This window comes from Apostichopus japonicus, chromosome 3 (genome assembly GCF_037975245.1).
Source record: "Apostichopus japonicus isolate 1M-3 chromosome 3, ASM3797524v1, whole genome shotgun sequence".
Taxonomy (NCBI): Eukaryota; Metazoa; Echinodermata; class Holothuroidea; order Aspidochirotida; family Stichopodidae; genus Apostichopus; species Apostichopus japonicus.
Genome location: NC_092563.1, coordinates 11,223,608 through 11,229,579, shown reverse-complemented (window position 1 = coordinate 11,229,579; position 5,972 = coordinate 11,223,608). Strand labels below are relative to the sequence as shown.

Below are 5,972 nucleotides of genomic sequence, written 5' to 3'. Positions count from 1 at the left end.
AGCCCATTGCTTTTGGTAGAGGTCAAAGGTCATCTGTGGTCACCATGGTCGAAATTGGGAGTGACCTTTTTAAGCGCGATATCTCATGGAAGCAAGGTCGCAACAACTCCATAGTTGGTGTGCAGGGGGGACCTACGACCTACCGGACCTACGACCGACCTGCCGGTAGCCCATTGCTTTTGGTAGAGGTCAAAGGTCATCTGTGGTCAGCAGGTTCGAAATGGTGAGAGACCTTTGTAAACGCGAAATCTCAAGGAGGCAAGGTCGCAACAACTCCATAGTTGGTATGCCGGGGGGACCTACGACTTAACTGTAGCCCATTGTTTTTGGTAGAGGTCAAAGGTCAGCAGGGTCGAAATAGTGAGTGACATTTTTAAACGCGATATCTCATGGAGGCATCCCAGATAACATCATGCTAGCGGTCCACCGGCGGCCCGCTAGCTGCACCACTGGCGGTCCACCGGCGGGGAAAGCCGGCGGAACGCCAGAGATTTGGCCGGCTTTAATCCGGCGGTCCGCCGGCGACTACGCCGGAAGACCGCCGGAGAAACGCCAGCGTACCGCCGGTATACCGCCAGTGTTCCACAAGCAGACCGCCGAAGAAACGCCAGCGTACCGCCGGTGTACCGCCAGTGTTCCACCAGTAAACTGACAAAGAAACGCCGGCGTTCCGCCGGTGTACAGCCAGTGTTCCACCGGCAGACCGCCGAAGAAACTCCAGCGTACCGCCGGTGTTCCACCAGTAGACCGCCAAAGAAACGCCAGCGTACCGCCGAATAAACGCCAGCGTACCGCTGGTGTACTGCCAGTGTTCCACCAGCAGACCGCCGAAGAAACGCCTGTGTACCGCCGGTGTACTACCAGCAGACTGCCGGAGAAACGCAAGCTTACCACCGGAGTACCGCCAGTGTTCCGCTGAATTTCTGTCAGAGAGAGCCACTGGCTATCCGCTAGCTAATATCCAGTGTTCTGGCGACCTGCTAGCCCAAATCTGGTATTCCGCCAGCAACCCACTAGGCAGAGATCTTCACATGAATTGCTAACCAAATATCTGTGTTCCGGCAGGAAACTGTCCGTCAAATATCTGGTTTCGTCCCAGCACATTGTCAAGGGAAAGCCAGCATGAGTGCCAGCTTGTTTGGGGTGTACTACAGTACTAGAACAGAACTATTGGTCTACCTGCAGATTTTACTGAATTACACATGCGGTTACATATGAAGAAATAATGACTAACACAGTGAAATTAGTTGCTACCTTTTTATTACGCCTATAAATTACAAAGCGAGAAAATGAGTTCCAGCGTTAAATATTCCAACAGCACTAAAGAAATTCACTCGTCAACTGATTGTGGTGTAGTCCGAGATTATCGCCCTCCCTCACAACCAGATGCACCCTTCAGAAATCTCACCACCGCCGCCTGAATATCAGATGAATTCGATTGTGCAGTTCCTCCGTACAGCTTCTGTTAATACGAAACACATTACAAAAAACATTACATAAAAGATTGCATTCTACACAAGCAATAAAATGAAGCCAATAATTGATTACCCGATACTCATAGCTTGAACAGTTACAACTTTTCATGTTCCACAACCGTGCATCAGTTACTTCTGTACTGTGCTCGTAACACAGTAACATGTGTTACAGGTGGCACGTGGCAAGTTTTTTCTAATTGCAAATTTAAAAAAATAATAATAATTTAAAATTTAAAACATTAAAAAAATTAAATTTAACATTTTTTAAAATTACTGCAAATTTTCACCTGTCTGACTCTTAGTTCAACGTGTCACAGCTTTCTGATAATTACTGTGCCAACTGTAACACTAGCTATGAGTATCAGCTGGGGTCCCATATTATGATCACAATTGGTTAAGCTACATTATTCACATTTTCACACATTTACCTTTTTTCCGTGATAAACGAAATATTTCCTTTGCCTTCACCTTCTTTCATTTTATACTGAACACATGCGCATTACTGTTGCAAATCCAGGTCCCATCAATTGGGAAATTGGATGATAGAAAGTGACAATGAACTGGTCAATAAAGTCATATGGTGAATAAACTTTAAATCAATGCTGAATGCTGCTTTACAACTGCATCTGAAACAACACATCTTACATCAACATATATTTGTAGTAAATTTTTTAAATGACCAGAATTCAATGTAAATTAAAGCAAGAATTCTCGTTGATGGGATGTTGCATTGAAAAGTTGGCCGATCCATGAGTCAAATGCACAACCCCGTCCCCACAACTCAAGATTTTCTTCACTGCTGCTGAAAACAAAAATGACACATATAAACTCACTTTCAATTATGTATTTCATACATGTAGCTTCGCAAAGGCTGTTTTCCCAGTGGTACACATGTCCAGTTCAGTGTGGTAGCAACTGCATTTGCCAATACATCTCTCACGATTCTTTTAACGCACTCCTTCAATGTGTTGCCAACAAGAATTGATAGTCTTTTCATCTTGAAACAACAAAAAGAAAGAAAAGTTAATCAGAAACCATTACAATAATTATTATACAAACAGAAATATTCAAGTAATTCTATTTCATCCCACACTTTGGCATCTTTTGCTAATTTCTTATCAATATTTTAAGAGGAACTAGCAATGCAGTGCTGCAATGTTCCTTTCTGGGTCCAGTCAAAAACAAGATTGATTTAACAGCCCACTTTTGTAGAATGCACTGCCAGGTAAAATCATTTCTGGCCAAACTCTTGTTACCTAAATGCTTTCATATCTGTTACTACCTTAGAGTTTTAATTGTCCCCCATGAAAAGGAAATTAGCCCCTCAGGAAATATTTTCATTTTGTACAGACCACTGACACAATAAAACCTGACTTGGCTACAAATTTATAATGATAAACTAACATTACACTCTGGAAAACTGTTTTCTGATTACTTCCCTTACACTTTTAAACTGACACACCAAATATCTTTCCAAAGCCTTGTTTGTTTCAATAGAGTCATCCAGGTAATTAAATTCCTCCAAAGATCCCACAGGAATAGTAATGCGCTGGCTTCTAACTTAGTTCCTGAAAATCCTGATCTGGAAAAATTGATAAATTGTGATTAAATCTGCTGACCCCATCTTCCTCAAAAAACAACAACAACAACAGCATACTTTGGTGTTTCCATACTGCAAATTAACGTCAACAGTAAATAAGTTCACAACAACATATTGTGCAGGAGAGGAATGGCTATCTGTCGCTCCTTTATATACTTAGAATCCTTTCACTATTAACTTCAACTGTGTCATCATGCAGCTCAAAGTTGTTATCATTATTGCATGTTTCTTGTAAAATAGCGATTTTGTATTCACCTCATTTTGTATTTTCCTTGTTTAGTTCGCCCAGGGATTTCACATAAGTCATTTTATTTTCTGTAAATCTACTGCAAAAAAAGAACCAAAAACCAAAACCTAGAGCTCTTCATTCTGTATTCATTACTTACAATCGGCATCACCCCTTCAATTAAAATGTTTTTTTTTGTTGGAGAACTTCCTATGTACATTGTCCTTATATAAGGTCAAATTTACATCATCAAATACAGACATATCATTTTATTTGTTACTTTGTCTGCAGAGATTTTTAAACATAATAAAGACTGGTAATTACCCTCCTGCTTGCCCAAAGTTGTATCTACTTTCATTGCCATTAAATTCACCTGGGAATACAATAGAGGGGCAAATTGAACCTAAGCTACCTTCACCAACTGTGCTTTCAATGATTTATTGCCAAGGAATTTAAACAGTTCTCCCCACAACACTGTAAACTTTTAACCCTTTAAAGTAACTTTCCATAGAGTTAAATAGTGGCATCATACAGACATAGCATAGAGGCAGTTCAGCTATTGGGCAAATAAACTTTATTTTAACTGAGGATCACTTCAATGAAGGCAGTTATTTTCTTGGAAATCATGCGCAGAATGATTCACCAGAAACTGAGCAAATGGAATAGACCCAATGCAAATATTTCAAATTGACAGTAGCCAAGACAAAAAGCAACAAAAAGAGATAAGGCAGCCACAATTTTTTTAGAAGCCTAGAGGCTATAGATATGAAATATTTTTCATTATCGTGTTGGTTGGTATCACTATACTCCACAGGAGTACTCATAAACTACTCATAAAAAATGACGATGATCTATTGTTCTCCAAAATGCTTAATTTGTTACATAAACTTTGAAGCCTAAGCACTAAACATGAAATCCAAAAAGATTTAACCACCAACCCATTCCTGATATTTGAAAACAACCATAGGGCTACTTATATTATTATTATTAATAAGGTTTTAACATTGAGTCCTTACCTTCTTAACTAGGCCCAGGGGCCTAGCTATAAACAAATAAAACAGTGCATTATTTCTTAAAAGTTATGGATGACCATGATTTTTCAATACTGTAACATACCAAATTATTCAAAACTAGGCCTAGCCTAGTAGTACTAGTGTACTAATACTAGCCTAGGCTTACTTAGTAACTAGTATAGTAATATATATTTCAGAATATGATATTTAAAATTAGGGGGAAGCCTTCCATAGTCATCTAGTAATATTTACAGTATTAACCTTCTGCAGATAACATTTTTCTTCTAATACAGTGAGCAAACAAATTTTTCGGCATAACATTGCATAACCTAGCTATTATACAAACAACGGTCATTAGTTTACCTTTATGTGTGATCGTTATTGCTCAGCCTAACACAATTAACACCTACAAATGTAGGCTAGGTGTAATTTATACACCGCGAAAGGCTTCTCATTAAGCGATACATTCTAGCCTAACGCTAGATTACGTCTAAGTTTATTTAAAAAATAGTCACTTCAAATACTTGTGAAATCAATTATGTACAACTGTCAACCCTCAGTAAGAAAACACAGGTATATACATACCTCTTAAGCAAATTTGTATCTGCAGACTGCAAGTACTTTCAAAAGAATAGATCAGGATATCCGACATCCAAAGAGTTGTAACGCACTACGAAAGCGACCGCTTTTCAAACTAGCTGCTATATTTGAGGACACTGAGCATTGCGGTTTAACGATTGGATGCCAGTTATACTAGACTCGTTCGATCAGTGAAAAATGTTTTCTGAACTGTTTTCTCTCAACTACGCTAAATTGTTGAATAATAAATACTTCTTTGGATAGTTGAAATTTATTAAAGTATTTGGATATCGCTTATAACGTTATTGCTCAATATTTATTTCAGAATTTGAATTTGTTGAAAATATTATTCTGTAAGTGTTCCTGTGGTTAAGGGTATTACCCGCCCATTTTGCCCAAATGCTTGCCAACATTTCTTCATGTGGTATCCGTCAAACTCGTTCGATCAGTAATTTTTTGTTGTTTTCCCTTCAAATATTATGTAGTGTATGATAATATATATTACATTGGATGGTATGCAAAATTTAACTACTTTGAGTTAGCTCAATCTTTAGTTACCTTATAGTTATTGGAGAATATAGGTTTTAGGAAAATATTCTGTTTGTGCCAGTGTGGTAAGACTTCCCGCCAAGTCGGCACAAAAGCTATACAATATTTCCTCCAGCGGTACTGCTGTCGGCATTCCGCTGTAATATCTATCGGTCCGTTAGCGGACCACCAGCGGTTGCCTAATTACGTATTAACCCATGCAGCCGCACCTAAACCTGGCCTATACTATGTACACAAAATCCAAGTATTCTTAATTTTTCTCCCCACAGGAACAAATATATATTAAAAAAGCACAGGTTAAATAGTTTAATAGAAACTCATCTTTAACTAAACTTTCATATAGAGACGTAAGATTTTGGACAGACCCGATGGTCAATGTGTATGTGAGCTTGTGTAAATTGCTGAATGACTTTCATAACATACTATTTGTGGGAAAATTTCTACGGCGGTACGCTGTCGGTCAGCTGTCGGAATTCTGCTAGGTTTCTCCAAGCAACAATGTCTATCGGTCCGTTGGAGGACCTCCAGCG

General features: G+C 39.0%; 1 long non-coding RNA gene across 1 annotated transcript; it reads right to left on the bottom strand.

Annotated features, from left to right (window-relative positions):
• Positions 1-404: 404 nt before the first annotated feature.
• Positions 405-4,889, bottom strand: LOC139963161 (uncharacterized). Its single transcript, XR_011791510.1, has 3 exons — positions 2,920-4,889; positions 2,309-2,472; positions 405-1,462 (listed from the first exon to the last, which is right to left on the bottom strand). It is a non-coding gene; the product is annotated as an uncharacterized lncRNA (long non-coding RNA).
• Between the last annotated feature and the right edge of the window lie 1,083 nt (positions 4,890-5,972).